At 33.2% G+C, this 13323-nt stretch overlaps 1 protein-coding gene and 2 pseudogenes across 1 annotated transcript in view; all 3 read left to right on the plus strand.

Annotated features, from left to right (window-relative positions):
- LOC148949121 (trypsin-1-like) overlaps positions 1-13323 on the plus strand; it is a 69333-nt gene that overhangs the window by 33326 nt on the left and 22684 nt on the right. The gene's annotated exons all lie outside the window — the stretch shown is intronic.
- On the plus strand, positions 3322-3933 carry LOC148949123 (ubiquitin-conjugating enzyme E2-22 kDa pseudogene; annotated as a pseudogene).
- On the plus strand, positions 11178-11974 carry LOC148949124 (ubiquitin-conjugating enzyme E2-22 kDa pseudogene; annotated as a pseudogene).

The raw sequence follows: 13323 nt of genomic DNA on the forward strand, positions 1-13323 counted from the left end.
AAAAACGATCTAGATAGGTCAGAAGTCTGGGAAAATTCGTGAAGAGCCTTATATTGGATTTTTGCAAATGGCGTCATGTACTCTGTTAGTACATCATATACTGTTCCATACTATAAGATCATAAGTTAGTAATATAATATAACGTCTAATGGAAGGCCAAAAAACAAAATTTCGCAACATCAATTGCGACAACACCAATACAGGCAGCCAAAGCAAAGGCTATTGCTAAATTGTCTGAAGCAATCAAAATCCAAAAATGTGTCAAAAATGAAAATGAATAGCAAAGACACACGCGGTTAGAAGACATGTGACCCCCAGTTAGAAGATATGCTAAAACGACAGTTAGAGCCTGTCAAAAATGAAAATGAGGAGCAAAGACACACGCGGTTAGAAGACATATGCCCCTGAGCATTTGAGCGAGTCAAAAATGAAGAGCAAAGACACACGCGGTTAGAATACATGTGACATCGAGCATGTGAGCAAGTCAAAAACAAAAATGAAGAGCAAAGACACACGCAGTTAGAAGACATGCGACACTGAGCATGTGAACGAGTATAAAATGAAAATAAAGATCAAATACACAAGCGGGTAGAAGGACAGCGGCGGCGTGTCAAAAATGAAAATGAAGAGCAAAGACAAACGTGGTTAGAATACATGTGACGAGCATGTGAGCAAGTCAAAAATGAAAATCAGGAGCAAAGACACACGCAGTTAGAAGACATGTGACACCGAGCATGTAAGCTATTCAATGGAAATAAACCTGGACAGTCAGAATCAAAACGTGTGAAAATAATAGCGAGGATGATTGCGTTTGGGATTTTGACATGAATAAGGCAATCAATGCCTAATACCTTTATTAAAAAAGCAAAGATTCGGTGATATGTATTTCATAATGACGAAAGACAAACCGAGATGAAACAAACCAACAAAGTGAAATGATAGCGATGATGACTGGATTTTGGATTTTGACATTGAAAGGTCATCAACGTCTATCAAACATTTGAAAATATTCGGCGATATATCTTTCATAAGGACAAAAGACAAGCCGAGGCTAAAGAAGAAGATTTTGTCCCACCACCTGAACAATTAAAAGAAACGAATGTTCGGTGATATGCCTTTCATAATGGCAAAAAACAAGCTGAGACATAAGCTAAAGGTCCAATAAAAAAAAAATTATTTTAAAAAGGCAGTACATCAAAATAGGCTCAAATTGTTTGCGTTCAGCATGCAAGCGACAATGAGAATCCATATATAGAAGCCTGCCTTAGTTTAGGTCAGGTGAGATTAGGTTAGGTTCAATTTGGTTCTAAATATCAGAAATGGGTTATAAGCCTAAGCTAACCTAACCCAACCTCACCTAACCAAACCGAATCTAACCTAACCTGCCATCACCAAACTTTGCATTAAATTGAAAAAGTTGACTGGCAACGCTGAATAAATCCAAGGAGAAAAAAAAAGGTTTTTCAGACATTTACCTGTTTGCGGACACTAAAGGTAATATATATGTCAGTGTGCACATATACAAGGTATGATAATGAAGCCCACAGCTTAACACATTTAAAATTCTTTATTGAAATATAGTCATGTGTTTAAACATTGTACCCATAATAGCTGCAATATTCTTCTTCATTCACATATTTAGCCTTTGAAGCACTTGAAAAACTGTTCTTCTGTGCTCCTGACAACGTCTCTGATGTTGATAAATTAAAACTCTCCAATGTTTGAAAATGACACCTCCAGTGTTTGAAATAGTAAATTTGGTGGTTATTGGGTTCGTTCAAGGATCTCTCACACAAGAATCCGGGATGGCAAAGCCTTGTGCAAAGATAGATCCCAAATTTTAACTGTCAAACAAAAGGAAAAGCACATAAGCGTTTCTCAATATTGATTGAAGAAAGTACGAATTAAAAAAAAACAAAATAAATATAACAATAAGCCATAGACGATAAAGTCAAGACGTCTTTGAAATAAGTTTCAAAGGCATATGAAATTTATTTCGATGTGTCAATTTATTTGACACATCTTTCTTAAAGATTTAGGACAAAACAATTTATGTTTGGTGTAAAGAACGGGGGATTAAGGAGGGGACAGCTCTCCCTATATATCTAGAGTAATTCCTGTTCGCTTTAAATTTTAATGTCTTTCCTTAATTTTATTCAAAAAATATTTTTTTTCTTTTTTTTTAATTTATTCTTTTTTTGTTTAATTTTATGTATAAATGGGAAGCCCGTGTGTTCTAAGAACGTTTTTTTTTTACTTTGTTATCTGTCTTGATTAAGAGTTTTGCCTGCTATTGAAATGTTTACTAAATTTATTATAATGTCTTATAAGAACCTAAATATTTGATGTTTGATTTTGTTGATTTAACTTATAAAAATATTACTTGGCAACGTCTACTTATAACAATAGCTGGATTATTGACACATCTATATACTAGCTGTACAAACGAGCAATAATTGTATATTTATGTATGTATGTATCTATTTTTTCTCGAAAACGGCTCTATACTTTTTCGGGAAAATTGGCATCCTGAGATATTCTGGTCTAAAAAAAAGATCTAGATAGGTTAGAAGTTTGCATAAATTCGCTAAGAGCCATAATTTTAGAAAAAATGTTATGTGAGTGACGTCATTTTTATATACATCAGCATTGCAATAACGTTGTCACACTTTTCACGCTAATGTGGAAAAATTGAAGATTTTCATGCATGATATAATTTATATTAACTTGCTTAAAGAGCAGAAACTGGTAATTGCAAAAGTATTTGTATGTATTTTGATAACGGATTACAACAATTCAAAAACTTTAAAAAAGAAAACAAAAAGTTTGAAGCTTAGTAGAAATCGTTGTTAGAAACCAGACTTTGGTAGTAATCCAATATCTTTGAATAGCCTCAGTATGAAAAGACATTAAATTGCGTAAAGAGGAAAAACTGGTAATTGCAAAAATTTTTGTAGGCTATATATTTTAAAAAAGGATTACAACAATTCAAAAACCTTAAAAAAGAAAACCAAAAGTTTAAAGCTTAGTAGAAATCGTTGTTAGAAAAACATTTTAGCGAATTTATTTTCTTATAAGTATAAGCAATATCTTTTTGAGATATGAAAAAAAATTAAAGATTTTTTAAGCTCAGTTCAGAATTCGTTAAAGTTATTATGTAAACTGCAGAAATATTTACGGTGCCTGAACAACAATTCTAACGTTCTAATTCAAACTAGAAAAATACCTGGAAATTTTAAAGTTAGTTTGTTTTTTTGTTAGATAAAATCCACTCGCTACGAGTTTCAGCTTATAGGTTTGAACGCAACTAAATTCCAAGAAATGACAACGAGAAATGCTTACCAAAGGATAAAAAAGGAGCTGAAAGAAGTTTGCAAAAGTGATGAGGGATCTAAATGGTCAATTCATCTTGAACCAATAAATGATAATTTTACACAATTAAGTGGAATGATATACGGACCCCGTGATACACCATATGAAGGAGGAAAATACAACCTAGAAATCCTTATTCCAGATACTTATCCATTCAATCCCCCAAAAATTAAATTTTTGACAAAAATCTGGCATCCAAATATATCGTCCGTAACTGGGGTCTTTTGCTTAGATACTCCAAAAACTAAATGGACAGCAGCGATGACACTCCGAACAGAGCTTTTGAGCCTCCAAGCGTTGCTGTCAGCAGCAGAACCCGATGATCCGCAAGATGCCGTTGTCGCTAAGCAATATAAAGAATCTTTTGAGACCTTCATTCTCACGGCCAAACACTGGAGTAATGTATATGCTGGTAGTCCATATAAAGTACCTGAATGTGATGAAAAGGTTAGACGTTTTATAGATATCGGTGTAGAGGAAAACGTTGCCCGAGTAGCCCTCTCATCATGCTCATGGAATCTAGAAAAAGCCAAAGAAATTTTACTAGAAAAATCCAAGTAAGATTTTACGCCCTTCCAGCGTGTTTTTAGAAAAGGTAAGGGCCGTGGTTAAGCTCGCCATATTGTGGGTCGGCTAATGAAAAAAGCTGTTACGAAAAAAAAGTCCTTTGTATTGTTTGACCGTTGATATATCTAATATTTTTGACAATGTAATTCCTTCAAATGCTCTTAAGCAGCGTCTGGCGTTAACCTTTCTGATGTTTCCGTGCTTAAGTTTTGGTATGCTAATTCTTTAGTTAGGGTGAACTGTAAGGGTACTGTAGGGGAGCATATTCCTGTTAATAAAGGCGTTATGTAAGGGGAATATATTTAAGTGTGTTTTAGATTTGTGTCTCTGACATCTTCAACAATCAGTTTTTTACAATGATAGTTTAGGCATTAGTCACGTTGCTTATGCTGATTATGTTCTGCATCTTACCCGGACAAAACAAAATCTAATTGCCAACTTTGACCTGCTTTCAGCCACACTGTCCGCATTAGGCCTTTCAGTTAATGCTGCCAAATGTGAGTTCTTGTGTTTTGGGAGTCCTCCACCAGCATCGCCTATTTGCTTGAGTTCTTCAACTATACCATGTTCAGGTAGTCACTTTTGTCTACTTGGTCCGCTATTACGTCCAGCGTGCTGAAAACTATGCGGGCTGGTTACGGAAAAAAATCACCCAATCGTGGTCGGTATAACCGAAAAGGACTTCGCCGTCTTTATTCTAGTTTTTTTGCCCCTGCTGTTTTTTGTCTTTCTGTTTTTGCTTTCCTCCTTCGCAAGACGGATGCGAAGAAAATACGCTCAGCATGTTTTAATTACCGTAAATATCTGCTGCGTTTGCCTCGGTGGTACCGGAACCATAGAATCGTTTCTAAATTTGACGTTGTTGATGTGCCCTCGCGACTGAAACAAATATCTGCAGATCTATCTTTTAAAACTCATCAAATGATTGGTGTTTTTAACCCTCTTTGGCCATTTTTGAATTGAGTAATTTATTTTTAAGGTTTTTGAATAATTTGTAGATCGTTTTAAAAAACAGCAGCATGCAGTTACTATCGTTTATAAATTCGTGAAGAGCCTTATATTGGATTTTTGCAAATGGCGTCATGTACTCTGTTAGTACATCATATACTGTTCCATACTATAAGATCATAAGTTAGTAATATAATAAAACGTCTGATTGAAGGCCAAAAAAACAAAATTTCGCACCATCAACTGTGACAACACCAATACAGGCAGCTAAAGCAAAGGCTATTGCTAAATTGTCTGAAGCAATCAAAATGCAAAAACGTGTCAAAAATGAAAATGAACAGCAAAGACACACGCGGTTATAAGATATGTGACCCCCAGTTAGAAGATATGCTAAAACGACAGTTAGAGCCTGTCAAAAATGAAAATGAAGAGCAAAGACACACGTGGTTAGAATACATGTGACATCGAGCATGTGAGCAAGTCAAAAACAAAAATGAAGAGCAAAGACACACGCAGTTAGAAGACATGCGACACCAAGCATGTGAGCGAGTCAAAAATGAAAATGAAAAGCAAATGCACACGCGGTTAGAAGAACAGCGGCGGCGTGTTAAAAATGAAAATGAAGAGCAAAGACTCACGTGGTTAGAATACATGTGACAGGCATGTGAGCAAGTCAAAAATGAAAATGAAGAGCAAAGACACACGCAGTTAGAAGACATGTAACACCGAGCATGTGAGCTATTCAATGGAAATAAACCTGGACAGTCACAATCAAAACGCGTGAAAATAATAGCGATGATGATTGCGTTTGGGTTTTTGACATGAATAAGGCAATCAATGCCTAATACCTTTGTTAAAAAAGCAAAGATTCGGCGATGTGTATTTCATAATGACAAAAGACAAACCGAGATGAAACGAACCAACAAAGTGAAATGATAGCGATGATGACTGGATTTTAGATTTTGATATTGAAAGGTCATCAACGTCTATCAAACCTTTGAAAATATTCGGCGATATATCTTTCATAATGACAAAAGACAAGCCGAGGCTAAAGAAGAAGATTTTGTCCCACCACCTGAACAATTAAAAGATACAAATGTTCGGTGATATGCCTTTCATAATGGCAAAAAACAAGCTGAGGCAAAAGTTAAAGGTCCAATAAAAAAAAAACTATTTTACAAAGGCAGTACATCAAAATAGGCTCAAATTGTTTGCGTTCAGCATGCAAGCGACAATGAGAATCCATATATAGAAGCCTGCCTTAGTTTACGTCAGGTGAGATTAGGTTAGGTTCAATTTGGTTTTAAATATCAGAAATGGGTTATAAGCCTAAGCTAACCTAACCCAACCTCACCTAACCAAACCGAATCTAACCTAACCTGCCATCACCAAACCTTGCATTAAATTGAAAAAGTTGACTGGCAACGCTGAATAAATCCAAGGAGAAAAAAAAAGGTTTTTCAGACATTTACCAGTTTGCGGACACTAAAGGTAACAAATATATCAGTTTGCACATATACAAGGTATGATAATGAAGCCCATAGCTTAACACATTTAAAATTATTTATTGAAATATAGTCATATGTTTAAACATTGTACCCATAATAGCTGCAATATTCTTCTTCATTCACATATTTAGCCTTTAAAGCACTTGAAAAACTGTTCTTCTGTGCTCCTGACAACGTCTCTGATGTTGATAAATTAAAACTCTCCAATGTTTGAAAATGACACCTCCAGTGTTTGAAATAGTAAATTTGGTGGTTATTGGGTTCGTTCAAGGATCTTTGTGACCTTTTTGCTAAAACTCCTTAACTATGATGGCTATCTGAAACGTGTATTAACGTATTGAAGCATCCATGACTGATATTGTCACAAATCTGGAAACCTGCTGAATATTTTTTTTGACAAAAAATAGTTGCCTGTGGGTAGCAAGCAGAATTAAGTGGCTGAGCCTGGGGAACCCATTTCTGGAGCATAATTCCATGTAAGTGAAAAAAAAACATGAGCTTGGTTTTGAGTTTTTACATTGACGTCTTGACTTTATTGTCTATGGCTTATTGTTTTTGTTTATTTTGTTTTTTTAATTCGTACTTTCTTCAATCAATATTGAGAAACGCTTATGTGCTTTTCCTTTTTTTTTGACAGCTAAAATTTGGGATCTATCTTTGCACAAGGCTTTGCCATCCCGGATTCTTGTGTGAGGCTAAGGATTGAAGTTCTAGTGCCCTTTTTAAGTGATATAATTAAAAAACAAAAAGTTTTAAAATATAATCACTTTTTACAAAAAAAACTGCATTTTTATGTACAAGCTGGATGAAAGATGACGTCATACTCATAGGTTTTAACTGTATATGACCTAATAAGCGAATGCAGTATTTATACACGCTTATCTTTCGACAAGAAAATTTTATTTTGTTTTTGTTCTCAGTTCAGGATCGGTAAAGTTATTATGTAAACTGCAAAAATATTTATGATATCTGAGCAATAATTTTAATTATTTAATTAATTAGTTCATTATGAATTAGGGCTATGCAAATTTCATCAGATACAGTTGAAACCTAGTAAAGAACAAACTACGGCATATAGAAACTAAACTTAAGATAATACAAGCATGTTTTGAAAAGTTTTTTATCCGGGGTATAGGGCCATACTAAGGTTCGTTTCTTACTATTCTAACTAAGAAAAAGCCTTTGGCTTTTTTCTGTTTGTAATTTGACAGTATTTATTATAGAGATGTGTGAAATTGCATTATCCGGGCTGCAGCGGTAGCTAGCATCCTAGTAAGAGACGATCTCGTCCAATACTAAGATAAGTATAAGCAATGTTTTTTTAGACATGAAAAAAAGTTGAAAAACTTTTTAAATTCAGTTCAGAATCGCAAAAGTTATTATGTAAACCTTACAATACCTTTGAACAAAAGCAGTATAAAAAGACATTATATTGCGCAAAGAGCAAAAAACTGGTAATTGCAAAAATATTTGTATTTATTTTGACAAGGGATTACAACGTTTCTAAAACCTTAAAAAAGAGTACCAAAAGCTTGGATCTTAGCAAAAATTACCAAACAAAAAAACAAACTAAGTTTAAAACTCTCAGGTATTTTTCAGTTTGAATTAAAAAATTAAAATTATTGCTCTGTTATCGTAAATATTTTTGCAGTTTACATAATAACTTTAGCGACTCCAAATAGAACATAAAACGATTTTCGATTTTTTTATGTCTTAAAAAGACATTGCTTATACTTATAAGAAAACAAATTTGGTAATGTTGTTTTTCTAACAACCATTTCTACTAAGCTTCAAACTTTTTTTTTTTTTTAAGGTTTTTGAATTGTTTTAATCCCTTGTTAAAATATACGCAAATGATTTTCAATTACTAGTTTTTTACTCTTTACGCAGTTTAATGTCTTATCATATTGCTGTCTATTCTAGGCTAATTGATTTTTACAGCAAGTCCAATTTCTAACAACGATCAGGTTTTTACTCTTTACGTAATTTAATGTCTTTTCATACTGTAGTCTATTCAAAGCTAATTGATTATCACAGCAAGTCCGATTTCTAACAACAATTTTTGCTAAGCTTCGAACTTTTGGTTTTCTTTTTTAAGATTTTGGAATTTTTGTAATCCCTTGTAATCCCTTGAGTTGTTGTAATCCCTTTTTTGCTCTTTAAACCATTTAACATAAACTTCTCCATACATAGAATTTCTTATTTTTCCACACAAGTTTGACAAGTGTGACAACGTTATTGCAGTACAGATTTATATAAAATGACGTCACTCATATGAGTTTATATTTTTCCAAAATTAAGGCTCTTAACAAACTTTGTCAAACATCTGACCTATCTGGATCGTTTTTTTTTTTATGCCAGAATATCCCAGTATGCCAATTTTCCATGAAAATATGGAGCCGTTCTTATGAAAAATTACATACATACATAAATACACATTATTACTCCCTGATAAATATAGTATCCTGATAAAGATAGTATCCTGATAAAGATGGTGTACTGGCATGTTAACAAATTGAGAGGGAGTAGTCAATGCGGACTTGGCTCAGTTAAGGATAGGAATGGGACCGCAATTAGTGATAAGGAAAAAACTAAAAAGAGATGGGCCGAACATTTTGAGAATTAGCTTAACCGAGATAGAGCTGAAGAAAGAGAAATAGACGAAAATGAAAAAGTTTGTGATACCTTGGATGCGAAGGAAGATTTGTTTTGTGAGGAAGAATTAGCGACAGTACTAAAAGGATTAAAAAAATAATAAGGCTCCAGGTTCTGATAGTGTGGTAAATAGGTTTATTAAATATGGTGGCTCTCAGGTTAGAATTAAGTTACTGAAGATTATGAATGTAATTTTTGAAAAAGGGGAAGTACCCAACGATTTTAGGAAAACTTTAATTAAACCACTTTATAAGAAAGGTGATGAAAGTGAGTGTAGGAATTATCGAGGGATTAGTCTGGTCTCTGTAGGTAGTAAATTACTTAGTAATATGATACTTTTTAGACTGAGAGATGCCGTAGACAAAGTTTTAAGAGAAGAACAGTGCGGTTTTAGAAAAAGTAGAGGATGTGTCGACCAAATTTTCACTCTTTGGTTAATAATTGAGCAGTGCCTGAGTTGTCAAACACCTTTGGTTCTCAGTTTTATAGATTATGAGCAAGCATTCGATTTTGTTGCCAATGTCTGTTGCATTCTGGTGCAAAGGTGAGACTTTTTGCTGGTTCAGGAAAAAATACTCCAATTTTGTATCAAATATTCAAATAATAAAAAACACATTAAAGAAATAGTTAAACTTCTTTTTGTTAAGCTTGAAGAGTCAGAATGGTGCATAGGTCAGGAACTGTTCTGGATCTGGAAAAACGCTCAAATTTTGTATAAATGTTCAAATATTCCAAGGAATAGTCAGAGTTAATGGAATTTTTGAAACGAGAACGTAAATTTTTCATTACGAGGATTAGACTTCGGTGCAGCTAAAAAAAGGCTAGGATTTAACTAGCATTGACGCAGAGCTCAATATGTTGTAATGAGCAGAATTTGTTGGCTATTTATGCCAAATATTTCGATGTAAACGTTTGAAAAAGAAGATTATCCTAAAGGACAACTTAAAAAGTGAAAAAGCCCAACATAAACATATGCCTTTGAAACTTATTTCAAAGGCATATGAAATTTATTTCGATGTGTCAATTTATTTGACACATCGTTCTTAAAGATTTAGGACAAAACAATTTATGTTTGGTTTAAAGAACGGGGGATTAAGGAGGGGACAGCTCTCCCTATATATCTAGAGTAATTCCTGTTCGCTTTAAATTTTAATGTCTTTCCTTAATTTTATTCAAAAAATTTTTTTTTTCTTTTTTTTAATTTTTTTTTTGTTTAGTTTTATGTATAAATGGGAAGCCCGTGTGTTCTAAGAACGTTTTTTTTACTTTGTTATCTGTCTTGATTAAGAGTTTTGCCTGCTATTGAAATGTTTACTAAATTTATTATAATGTCTTATAAGAACCTAAATATTTGATGTTTGATTTTATTGATTTAACTTATAAAAATATTACTTGGCAACGTCTACTTATAACAATAGCTGGATTATTGACACATCTATATACTAGCTGTACAAACGAGCAATAATTGTATATTTATGTATGTATGTATCTATTTTTTCTCGAGAACGGCTCTATACTTTTTCGGGAAAATTGGCATCCTGAGATATTCTGGTCTAAAAAAAAGATCTAGATAGGTTAGAAGTTTCCAAAAACTCGTTAAGAGCCATAATTTTAGAAAAAATGTTATGTGAGTGATGCCCTTTTTATATACATCAGCATTGCAATAACATTGTCACACTTTTGTGGAAAATTGAAGACTTTTATGCATGGAGAATATTACATTAAATTGCTTAAAGAACAAAAAGCTATTGATTTCAAAAATATTTGTATATATTTTTACAAGGTATTACAACAATTCAAAAGCATTAAAAAAGAAAACCAAAAGTTTGAAGGTTAGTAGGACTTGCTTTAGAAATCTAACTTACGGTAATAATCAAATATCTTTGTATACATGAATATGAAAATAAATTAAATTGCGTAAACAGGAAAAACTAGTAATTGCAAAAATTTTTGTAGGCTATATATTTTAAAAAAGGATTACAACAATTCAAAAACCTTAAAAAAGAAAACCAAAAGTTTAAAGCTTAGTAGAAATCGTTGTTAGAAAAACATTTTAGCGAATTTATTTTCTTATAAGTATAAGCAATGTCTTTTTGAGATATGAAAAAAAATGAAAGATTTTTTAAGCTCAGTTCAGAATTCGTTAAAGTTATTATGTAAACTGCAGAAATATTTACCATGCCTGAACAACAATTCTAACGTTCTAATTCAAACTAGAAAAATACCTAGAAATTTTAAAATTAGTTTGTTTTTTTTGTTAGATAAAATCCACTCGCTACGAGATTCAGCTTATAGGTTTGAACGCAACTAAACTCCAAGAAATGACAACAAGAATTGCTTACCAAAGGATAAAAAAGGAGCTGATAGAAGTTTGCGAAAGTGATGAGGGATCTAAATGGTCAATTCATCTTGAACCAATAAATGATAATTTTACACAATTAAGTGGAATGATATACGGACCCCGTGATACACCATATGAAGGAGGCAAATACAACCTAGAAATCCTTATTCCAGATACTTGTCCATTCAATCCCCCCAAAATTAAATTTTTGACAAAAATCTGGCATCCAAATATATCGTCCGTAACTGGGGTCATTTGTTTAGATATTCTAAAAACTAAATGGGCAGCAGAGATGACACTCCGGACAGTGATTTTGAGCCTCCAAGCGTTGCTGTCAGCAGCAGAACCCGATGATCCGCTAGATGCCGTTGTCGCTAGGCAATATAAAGAATCTTTTGAGACCTTCATTCTCACGGCCAAACACTGGAGTAATGTATATGCTGGTAGTCCATATAAAGTACCTGAATGTGATGAAAAGGTTAGACGTTTTATAGATATCGGTGTAGAGGAAAACGTTGCCAGAGTAGCCCTCTCATCATGCTCATGGAATCTAGAAAAAGCCAGTGAAATAATCTTTTCGTAGGCTCGATTTGATTTGTAATTAACATCTTTTTTTGTAAAATAGCCAACTTATTATTCTGCGAAAAGGCTCCTTCAGATGAACGGCTGTCTAAAACGAAAACACGTGAATTAAGAACACATTAAAGTGAATCATGAAATGAAATAAAATATACAATTGGAGAAAATTTAAGTAAAGGCTTGCCGTCCATAACGTCAAAATTTGATTTAGAAAGATATAATGATGAGCAATAACAAACAAATTTTTCTTTGATGAGTATTTCCCTCCAGTACTAGAGGCGTAGGACATGGAGAACCCTTAGAAATCAAAAAGTATTCAAAAAAAACGATAATAATTATGCAAGCTTAATGCTTAAAGCTTATGCAAAGAATATATTTGCTAGGCCAATCTAGGTATAGATAACTTAGGTAAATACAATTCCGTCACAAATATTTTTGTTCTTCTTCTCTAAGCTCGTACTTTTCTTTAATATTATAACTGGAAATAACGTTGTTAGAAATTTCAAACAAAGTCAATGTAAAACAATTATTTATTGGTACTTGCAAAAATTTTGGAAGGATTGATTGCTGGTTTCCAGATTTTTTGCTTGAATTATTTTTTTAGCAAAAAAATCTCTTCACTCTTAAGTCATATTAAATTTGATAGCTGTGACAGTTTTGTGGAAAATAACGTTCTTTTCGATTTAGATCATGTTTGAAAAGCCATGTATTAGTTTATCAAAGGTTAGCTAGTGTAAACTTTTCTACTACACCTTTCTGGTGTAGTAGAAAAGCCTTTCTGGTTTGGATGACTGGGTTTACATCGATATTATCCATTATGCGTGTACTGATAGACGTGTAGCCGAATCTTTCAGATCTAAGGGTTCACATTGGAGGAGATGGAACAGGGTTGTCTTTACTATAAACTATTCATTTATTCTACAAAGTTTATATACATGGTTTGAAAACAAACACAAGAGAAGAACTTAACAGAAGTAATGTACGAGCGGAAATGCTTTTAACACTTAAGAAAATCTACATATAATATGATTTTCAAGGTTTTTAGAGACACGTTCTACTTTCTGGTATTATAAACATAGTTTTTCTAATACTCATTTCCACAAGACAAAAGCATCGCAAGTTCTATAAGCCTGTGTCCCGCTTAGACTTTTAGAATTGCAAGATAAAAGTGACTCACATTGCATCAAAGTTACGTGGCATGTTTCCCACTTTAAGACTTACATTCAAAAGTTTACACTAGGAATGCAGCAAAGTCAGTCACTGTTTATCCTTTGAGTTTTATTCATCCCCCCTCCCATCCTCAAAAACAAGTATAAAATTTGTTTTGATTTACGGCGGCTGAGGCGAACTCCA

This window comes from Artemia sp. Qi Xiang Cuo, chromosome 8 (genome assembly GCF_049724085.1).
Source record: "Artemia sp. Qi Xiang Cuo chromosome 8, ASM4972408v1, whole genome shotgun sequence".
Classification (NCBI taxonomy): Eukaryota; Metazoa; Arthropoda; class Branchiopoda; order Anostraca; family Artemiidae; genus Artemia; species Artemia sp. Qi Xiang Cuo.